Raw genomic sequence first — 10,898 nt, 5'->3', positions numbered from 1 at the left:
TCTGCAGCCTCCAGGGGCAAGGCATTGTAAAAACCCATTTCTGTTGAATTCCATGATGTGAAACTGTAGCAACTTGGAAGCACAGGTTGGATTCCCCTCCTCTGGGTGCTGCCTTGTGGCTGTGGCAATGAGCAGAGGCCCAGGAAAGGAGAAGGGCAGGAGCTGAGCTCCTGTGGGACACACAGAGAGGCCTCCTCTTCTTCAAGAGAACCTGCTGGGCTGGTCTGTCCACCTTCTTCTTCATAGAGGGTTTGCAACTTTTCCAAGTCCAGGCTTTTGCTGTCCTGCATGAAAATGGTTCCTCCATGAGCACAAAGTCTTTTGAAACTACCAATTCAACCTTTCTGATGTTTTTGAATCAATAACCTGAAATTTATGTCTTATATAATCTAAATATAGAGTTTGGTGTATAGCTCACCCTCTATTTTCAAAATCCTTGCTTCTTCTACTTTGTAAGTAACAGAAAAGAGCCATTTTGACAGTTAAAGTACCCTGGCCTCTTCCTGTGACAGATTGCAATTTCTGGAGTGTAAGGATCAGATGCTCCCATTGACTTGGGTTTAGGGGAGAGGAAGAGGAGTACTTCTCCCTTTTCATAAAAACACTTTAAGAGTGTCAGTTTTCCTGTTCCTGCACATTTCAGTAGCACTGAGGGGTCCCATCTGTGGGTTACCTCAGGTATTTTTCCCTGTGTTTGCCTCCCATTGTTTGCTTATTAACTGTAATTAAATATGAATGATGGAAATAGCAATAGGTAAGCGTCCTACCAGAAATTATTGAAGAAATTAAAGTTGGTTTTTTTTAATCTTTCCTGAAAAAAGTAAGAGTTCTCAAATGGCTCTTCATCCAGGGATCTTAGAGCTTGTCAGGAATAAAGGTTTCCTTTCAGAAACTGAGCAACTGAAGGCCAGACATGCAGTTAAAATCCCTTCCAGAGAGTACAAGAAAAGTCCTAAAACCCACCAGTGACTAATTCAGGTGCCCCCCTCCACCCTCTGCCACTAAAGGAAGTGAGTGGTGCTTTGGAACCAGAAGTTTTTAGAGGAGTATGGAACACACATGCAGAGATAGTAAATATTTTGCTTTTCCCTTTGAATATCCTATTTTCATGTTTTGGGGCTGTATTCACATTGGACTGTATCTGGGATGGCCTGCAAAGTTGCTCTGCTTTCTGGATCTCTGCTGAGATTTTTGGTGAGAATGCCAATGTTTATTTGGAATTTGTTTGTGATCTGGATACCTGCCTGTCAGGAAATTAATTGGAACAACTTGGACTTACAGGGATTGAACTGAGGGAGAAAAACAATCTGTCTATTTCAATCAGTGCTTAAGTCGTATTTTTTGATTTGTATAACAATTGATGGTATAAAGTCCAGATTCTGAACTCATTGAGAATAACATTTATGGGTTTCACTGGCAGCAGCACAGGCTCTATTTCTGCACATCACAAACAGGCGTGTGCAGCCTAACACAGAATTCAACAGAAGGCTACTTCTACAATGTTTTCTCTCCTGTTTTCCTGAAGAGGAAGCAGTTTTTTAGAGACTTGACAGCCCTGAAGTCCAGGGCCTACAAAGCATCCTTTAAGAGAAACAGTATCTTGTACTTTTCCTGGGTTTTGTAGTTGTTTTTTTAATCTATGGATAGCTTACCTTCTGGAAAACACTTATGTTTGCAGCTTTGCCACAGCATTTGCTTTTAACGAAGAAAATATTAAGCAGAAGTTGGAACATTCTCTTATCTTTATTTATTCCTGGTTTTGCTGTTTTCTTTGCTCCTGTGTATGGGAATATGCTTTTGGAGCAGTGGCTGATGCAGCAAGCATTTCACAGTCCACCTTATGTTTTATGAACCACCAGCAGTCCATGAACTACAGGCTCAAAAACATTTCAGTGCACTGGGCTGGAGCCCTCTCCCTGTTTAACCATGCAGAGCAGCAGGATAAAATTTTGGCCTGATGTCTGAAACTGGAGAGAAATAGAGGGAGAGATTTGACTGACCATATCTGCTGGTGTGCCATGAGTCCTGATTTCTTGGCTAGTGAGGAATAGCCAGCTCATTCCCTGCACAATGAGAGCTGAGGTGCTTATTGGAGGTACACACACTACTCTGTGTGTCCTTGTGACCTTTTCCATATGTTTTATCCAGCTTTTGATCCCTAAGTAGTGAGGATTGTTTTATAACTAAGTTCCCAGTTCCCAAACCTGGTTATTTGTTAGGAGTATTCATTTTCTGATTCTCTTTCTTTAAAGCATTCTGGATGCAGGTGCAGCTCTCTGGAATTTTAATTCTTTTCTTCATGAGCTGGTTACTTTCCCAAATCACTGAGATTCAGAAAATGTTCCTAGGGTTTGACATAATCAATTGTTGCTACTACAATATGTACCTTTCTGGTACTATTTTTCACATTATATTACTGAATTACCAGGACAGTAATTTCAGTCCAAGATCTATTTTTAGTGCTCAGAAAGGATGAAGGTTTCTAACTCTGTAGTTGGGAAGAGATCACAGTGCAAATGAAAGCAAAAGCAAAAGAGGTCTCCCTTAGGGAAAGAGTTGGGGAAATTAGCCAAGGTTCAGGAGCTTTCAAGTCTAAGGAAATCCTCAGCAGGGGGAACCTGAGGATCAGAATGGTAAAAATAAGCCAGATGGTGTTCCTTGTTAAAACCCTGGGAAGCTGTGGATTTCCTAAGTATCTGAGCTCTGGTTATTACTCTCCTCTGTGCCTAGCAGCATGTCACGCTTCCCTGATCCATAACTAGAAATCACAATCCATCTGAGAGGTAGTGGCCCTCCAGTAGCAGGAAAACTAACTGGATTTCCTTGGAAAAAACCCAGCTCATTCAGCTGGTCATGCCCTTTGAAGTCATAAAGATAGTTATCCATCTGCAGGAACAGTCCATGGAGCAGAAGCTTAGGAAGTTGTCATCTACAGTCACATAATGTAGAGTCACTCCTTGCTGTTCCCATGTTTTATATTCTGGAAGACAATTGGGAAGTGTCATCATCTAGCCAGGATGGAATCAACTGAAATATATTTAGGCTTGATGATCTTGGCTTAGTGAACCTTGAACTGGTGAGGTCACTAAACAGCTGCCTAAAGTACAGTGGTTTCTCTTTTTTGATGTCTTTCCAGGTGGACAAATATCAAAATCGATGACTGAATACTGGATAACGCTTCACTGGAGGGGAGACAGATTGTATTAATATGGATGCCATGCATGAGAAAAATATTACAGAATAAGGAAGGTAGATACAAAAACTACTGAGGTGGGCACAGGTTTGTTGCTTCTTATGCTTTTTTTTGCTGTACATAAATTCTGTTTGCGGTCCTGTCTGGTAAAATAGCAAAGAAGATGGAGATGTGAAGAGCTTAGTGTGGTAACAGAATCAAGAGCAGGAGAGTTTAACCCATGAGAAAATTAAGTTTTTCCTGTTGTTTTCTCACAATTTTTAGTATTGATGTGTACATGAGATGCTTCTATCAAAGGATTTAATAAAATACTTAGAGGCTAATTCTGTCAGCTTTACTCAATCAGTCAGCTTGATTTATTGTTCTTGGCTTATACAGTTCTCATCAGTTAACTTATTCTCTCAACAGGTGGTAACATAATTAAAATGGATTTTTATTGCAATTAAAGCATGAAGCTGTTTCTGTTGGCCAGGAATCATTCATATTTTAAACCCGTGTACGAGAGAAGTAAAAGTATTGGGGGTGGGTGGTGATGAAAATGGCTTGAGAGTGTTGGAGACAAGTTTTATTGTTTGGAGTACCTTTCTGAAGATTTTTTTTATTTTTTATAGTGAGATGTAGGGGCATTTGATAAGCATGTGGCTGGGTTGTTTCTGAACTGGTGATGTTAATTGTGCAAAGAAATGTTAATGGCTTTTCAGAGCTCCAGGGAGGGAACTTTCACTGAGAAAATGTGTGTATAAGCCTGCAATGTCTGACCTGGTTGTTTTGGATTTGTTTTGTGGTCAATAGAGAGAAATTGGCACTTTTTGTTCCAATTCAACTCATCTGGGGTGAAAAAGAATGTAGTCTAAAAATGGATCAGACAATTGGGCCTCAAGTACTTATTTGTCACTATTGATTATAAAAAGAGTCTGAGGCTCCAGGCCCAGCTGCTGGCATCTTCACTTCAGATCTCTAAAGTTAAGTGAGATAAATCAGCCTTGGAAATAAATGGAAAATTAATCCCACTGTGGCCACAAGCTGGTTTGGTTCCCCCTGCCCTCCTATTCTTCACTCTGATTTTAACAACTAGGCTGGGTTTTTGTGCTTTCCTCCACCCTGAGGTACCCACCCAAGACTAGCCAGAGGTCTGAAACCAAGCTCTGTTCCTCTGGCTCTTTATCTTTCCTACAGTCTGGTGGGTTTTTTGTACTGTAGGGTTTGGGGTGGTTTTCAGTTGGCCGTTTGTTTGTTTCTGCTTGTTGTTGGATGGTTCATTTGTTTGGACAAATAAATTCTTGTAAATCCTTGTGAGTTGCCAGCTCTGATGGGCTGAGCTCACACTGCACCCCGGCTGAGCTCTGGGCTCAGCTGCTGGTATTTTGTGTAGCCCAACCTGGAATAATCCACACCACTGGGAGAGCACTCTTGGTGTGCCAGCAGCGTGCACACGCAAAATGCAGCTGCAGCAGCCTCATCCTGCTGGGAAATCAGGAAAATGCTTTGCTGGCACTGCTCCCTGCTGGCAAGAACAGCCATAACTTGTTTTCTGCCTTCCATGGAAGCAAAATGAACAGCAGAACTACAGGAGTATTTCAGGAGTATTTCCTCTGATTAAATGTGTTGAGCTTTGGTTGTTTTTTTTTTTTTTTTGTTTGGGTTTTTTTTTTTTTTTTTTTTGTGAGGGTTTTTTGATTCTTTTTTTTTTGTCTCGGGAATTTTTTTTGAGTGTGGCTATAGTTGTTGTTTTTCTCAAATATAATTTGTGTGGGTGTGCTGCTGGTTTATTTGCAGATTATGCAAATTGCCAAATATTCAAAGAGCAACGCTTACATTTTATAAAGTGCCACGGCTCAGTTCTAATTTATGGAAGGTTTTTTTAGCCACTTTAGCAATTGGTTTTTCAAGGAGACCTGAAAGACCTGAATTCGGCAATCCCATTAAAACTCCAGTTTTCAATTTGCCTGTAGCAGCTTTGGAGAGCTCATCCAGGAACGCATTTCAAAAGTTGGTCAGCATGAAAAGAGGAGTTTTTGTGCCCAGAGCTGAAGTCAGCATGCAGAGAAATCTTATGATACACAGCCTTTATTTTGTTTGAGGAGGACGCCTCTCTTGTTCATTTTTCAATTTCCCAATGTAACACTCTCCAGAGCATGACTTTGGAGGCAGACAGAGGCAGGTGCTCTGCATTTCCTCCTGGAATTAATTGTGTCCACCTCACTGCCCATGCTGTTTCTGTCTCAAACCCAAGCACACAAACTGTGGTGATTTGCAAGATGTCACATTAACAATGCTGCTGCAGCCCCCGTCCTTGTCCCTGCTCCAGGGGCTCCCTTTGCCTACAGCTCCTCTGCTGCCTTGAAGATTTTCTGCACCATGTGGCATTGAAAGCTTATATCCACGTTCAAATTCAGAGGTAAATAGTCCCAGAGGGGTGAGGAGATGTTCCCTGCTCCAAAAGGTGTGAGGTGTGTGACAGCTCTGTGCTGGCCACTGCCAGCCTGCCTCAGGAGCTAATCTCATTGTCTTCTGCAGAACATGGATTTTGGCACAACACAAGAATTGCCAGCTGTCTCCTGGCAGTTACTGATGTAAAACCCTGTGGAGTGTGTGCCATCTGCTGCCTGAGATGGGATTTGATATCCTGGGATGGGGAGCTGGGTGTAGCTGAGGTCTGAGACATCCCTGTGGCATGGGAGGGGAGGGGAGGGGAGACTTCAAATGCGAGGTGAGTGTTGCCTTTTTCCCAACCTGGAAATGAAACTCAAGATAATTTTAGTAAGGAAGTAATATAAAAGGGGATCTTTAATGAAGGCCTTCAGGGGCAGTTATGGAAAGATGTCCACAAAAGCCCACTCCCCCACCCTACCGGGGTGAGTACATTTTTATAGGTTTTAGGAAATTAGCATAATTGATAAAAAGCACCAATTAGGAGGACAAGTGGTGATGCAATGCCCCCCTCAGGTCAAGCCCCTTCTCTGGAGCCCCCCCTTGGCACTGGCTGTGCTTTGTCCCTGAGAATGGATCTCAAAGAGTTGTTCTCAGCCTTGGTTCCCAGAAGAGCCAAGAGAGCATTGGAACCTTCCACCTTCTGGGACTTGGGGCTCTGGAGTTTGTTTTGTCTTTCTGCCTAGGGAAAAGCCATGAAAAATTACTGGGAAAACTAGTCCCAATAGGCTACAGAACAACAAATATATGTGTGAAGAATACAGAGAGCATGTAACCCAAATGGCATCATGAGGATGCCATGTAAAACCCAAATGGCATCATGAGGAACTGCAGGGCAGGTGCTTGAAGGGGACTTGACAGCAGAGTGGTTTTACTGAAGGCCATGAGGTCTGTGCTCTCTGGTCCTGCTCCATCCCATTTTCTGTGCCTCTCTTTTGATCCTAAGCAGCATGGAATTCATTTTCAGGTGGATTCAGTTGGGTTGTGGGTATGGGCTCATGGGACACTTCTACAAGGGGGGCCTACTTCTCCCCTTTCTGTATGGGTATAAGGACAGGAGCAGGTTCCCTCTGTCTCTTTTTTTGTCTGTTTTGGGTTTTTGTTTGGTTTTGGGGTGATTTTTTGTTGTTGTTATTAGGTTGGTTTGGGGTTTTGTTTGTTTGTGTTTGTTGTTTGTTTTTTTCCTTTTAGTTTGGTTTTGCTTTTTTTCCCCTCCAGTTCATGGAAGAATTGTTTTCTACTTCCCTCCCCACCTTCCCTGTTGAGGCGTGTGAGCACTGGAGATGAGGCAGGTGATTCCTTGGCTTTTACTGTTTCTTTAAAGGCATTTGAAAGTCTCTTTTTCTTTTTGTCAAGACTTTTGAAAAAGTCTGTTCATTAAAAAAATGTGTTGATCTATAACCTGTTGTTAAGACTGCCCTAGCCTTTGTCTGTTCTGTTTGCTATTCTATTATTGCCTGGCTTTCACATCTCAGGATCAGATTTTTTATGCTTAGAGGGAGTCTCAGATGAATATTTATGGACACTTTCACCAATTCCACTTTTATGAGAGAAGAGCACAGGAAAAATGCTTTGATCATCTTTTAAAAAACCCACAAATACAAAAAAGCATCCTTCAATTATGTCTATTTTTCTCTGTACTCAAAATTTGGAATAAGGGGAGATGTCTTTTAATGTGCCTTTGGAAACTGGCCTGTGCTTGGTCAATGAAATAAGATTGAAAAGACTGTAACTTTCTCCACAGTAACAAAAACCCCAAAACCTCTGCATGTTAAAAGCATGCAATAATCCAAATTTATTAATATCTTCAAGAAGGTGATGAGCAATGATGATAAGATAGAGATATTGGAATATAAGAAAGGAGCAAGCTAGAGAATACAGGACAAAAAGAGGTCAAACATATAAAGAATCAACAGAGAAGAGCATGCATGTTTGTGTCTTCCCAGAATATGTTTATTTTGAAGTAATTTGGTGAAGCCATCCTTAGTTTTGAGGTACCCACATTTTGAATTTCGACTTTGCAGATGAGCAGGTGCCTAGACTAGAGCAGAAAAAGGCTTTGATTTGCCTGTAACTATTAGATCTGTGTTAAACAATACAAGCTGACCTATTAATGCACCAGAAAAGTTGCCCTGAAGATAGGACTTTTTTCTTTTCTTTTTTCTTTTTTTTAAGGAGGATATCATGCACTCTCACCTGTGGTTTAAGGGTGGAAGGGAAGGTGAATAATTTTTTCCTTCATTGAATGCAGATGAGGCACCTCTGTGAATAACCTAAATAATTACCATTGAAGGCCAAAACCTCTACTTTCTAAGAACTTGACCTATATATCATGAAGGAGACGTATTCAGACAGATCAGCTTGTGGGGGATGCTGGGAAAGAGGAGGTGTGGGACGCTTGCTGAAGCAGGAGGTCAACATCTGGGTGATCTCAGCCTCCATTTCTGACTCCCACTCATTATTTCATGAATCACAACCTCAGTTCTCAAGAGAAGCTTCTAGCAACCCTTGGGTACCAGCTCCTCAAATTGTGGGGTCATTGGGTGCTGGCACAGCACAAAGAATTTGTTGCTTCTGCCCGAAGCTGACATACAATGAAATGAGAAGATAATGAAACAGACCTATAATTAATTTTTATGGTATCTGATTGAATTTAAGCCCTGAAACCTTGCTGAATTGTTTTATCCCCTGTTGTTCTTGAATGAAAGGAATAATAGTGCAAATGAAAACCTAAAATCTCTGTGGGGCAATTATTCTGGCCCTCTATGGAAAAACAAGGTGAAACCTACATGGAGTTGGACATTGGATTGTCTATGACAACATTAATTTATCTACTCTGCTTTGGTTTGAATGGAGATGCAAAATGCCTGCTGACACAAAGAATCCTTACTTTTGATTCCTGATGTGCCAAAAATCCAAGCCAATGCTATGGAAAGAGTACAATGTGTGTGTGTGAGGGACACAACCTTTTTTAATTTTTGTCTTCATAACAACTGATTCATTTTTATGCTAATTTTTTTCTTTAGACAGAATGCAGTGTGTTGTAAAATCTGCAATTCAAGGCATATGAATGCTCCCAGCTACTTCTTTTTATGAAAGATGAATTTTGAAATAGATTTGTAGCTTCTTTATTTTTCAATTAGTAAGAAAAAAAAATCTAAGCAATTACTTTTGTTACCCTTTCAGTTAATTTCACTTAACCCCAAATCACAATTTTTTTCCTAGCTATTTGATATGAAAGTTTGCCTGTCACATGTGTTCATAGGTCCATGCTTTTTCTAGAGGTGATCTTCACACTGAAGTACCTGAGCATCTTTTTTTCATTGACCACCATGGTGGTGCTAATCATCATCATGTTCTATTAATTAGTTCATTAATAATAAAAATCTTAAAACATTTAATGTGGGGAAGGGTGTTTTTGAGGAGCTAAGAGGGAGTTTAAATTAATATGGAGTTTACATTAGAAATCTGAAAGTAAATGGGAAGTAAATAAGTTTAATTTTGTGATTGTGTTAAAGCAGTTGCTAAGAAAATTTTATATGTTGCAAAAACCAATTTTATTCCTCAGTGAAATTTATTTAAAGATTACACTTAGATATGACACTGAACCTCAGCTCCTGCTCATTTTTGAAGCATGTTTTGAGGTGCCATAGTCAAAGCTACAGCTCTCACCACCAGAGAACCCTAAAGGGTGGCAAACTTCCAAAATGGAAGGTTTTAACAATACTTTCCTCTTCACAGTAGTGAAAAACTATTACTTCAAATATTAACCCACACTCAATTTTAAATGGTAGAAGAACAGTAAAACACCTTGCACAACAAGTGGATATTTGTAATCTGTTCCGGTTACCCTGACCTAACACACCCTGGTACCAGGCTTTGCTTCTCATGTTCTGTGCATACTGATGTGACCAAAATGTGCCCTAGGATCTATATTTTATAACTTCCACTATGCCATTTATTGCTAATATTTTTGTTTCTTTAGCTTTACTCAAAATTGCTAATATTTATGAAAACTGTGAGAATTATTATGTAGAGTGTCCTTTCATGGAACTAAAAGCATCTCTGTTTTGAAGGAGGCTGTACAGATATTGAGCAGCTTCTGTGTTTCAGCTGTAAGAGTAATATAAGCACACAGTGAGTTCTATCCCTCTGTCTGAAGCAGAGCTGTGAAGTGCATGCATCCATTTGCATATAAACAAATATATGTTGAGAAGTTTTGTAAGTTTTCCCATGGATTTCCTATGTTTAAAAGATGATTTTCGATCATAGAAAAATTCTGGACTTGCAGAAATCACCTTGTGAGAACTAAGCATGCTGCCACAACTTCTTTTAGATTAGTAATCTTATTTCTAACATGCAATTTAATGTCAGATCATAGAGATTCTCTCTGTATTTTTGACGTGTTTAAATCCAAACTCACACTAAAATGCTGTCTTGCCTCCCTTTTCTATGACAAATAGTTCTGTGTCAGAATATAACTCCTTTCCAGTATTCCTTTCTAATATCATTCTGCAGCTTTCACTACAAAGGGGATGTTTTTGAAACAAACACAACCAAGTGTCATAATTTGATGGTTTATATAATTTTTAACCGCTGAGCAAACAGTGAAAATTAAATAAGCAATCTTTACCTGAGAATGATTATTTAAAACAAAGCTATTAATAAAATCCTCTGACAGGTGGAGGCACTTAGTAATATCAATTAGTTCTCTCTTTAGATATGAAGTATTCATTTTATAAATTTATTTATTCTCTATATAAAGTTTGTTGCCTCTTGAAAAATGGTTTGCTATTGGGAATACATCTTGCTATTCATTTAGAAGAATACTCTGTAGGTGATAGGGACAGGATTTCAACAGTTTGAGGGGAAAAAAGAACAAGTGGTAATGTTTTGCAAACATGAAGATGAGGCTGAGTGTTGGATTAAGAAAGAGATTAAGAGATGGCTTTGTGGAAATCTTCTATTCAGGTACAGTGTTTGCTATGTGGAGATGAGAAGTTATCATAGGCATTGCTAGAAATGCATGTTTTTTCTGTAATTCTTTATTTCTTAATTATCTTTCTCTGTTAAGGAGAATTAACATTGTTAATCTCTGTGAAATCTTTTGGGGACTCAAAGATAATTTGTTTCAGGCTGGTATGGAAGTCATGAAGGGCAGAAGTAGAATTTAATTGTAAGGACTTAATTAATCATTCAGGTTGCTTGGCTGATGATCTGCATGAAAACTGTAAAACAGAAGAAATACCAATAGCTGTGAATCATATCAGCATGG

This window comes from Agelaius tricolor, unplaced genomic scaffold (genome assembly GCF_023055355.1).
Source record: "Agelaius tricolor isolate 1412-34295 unplaced genomic scaffold, bAgeTri1.0.p SCAF_9, whole genome shotgun sequence".
Taxonomy (NCBI): Eukaryota; Metazoa; Chordata; class Aves; order Passeriformes; family Icteridae; genus Agelaius; species Agelaius tricolor.
This window is presented reverse-complemented; position numbering follows the sequence as displayed.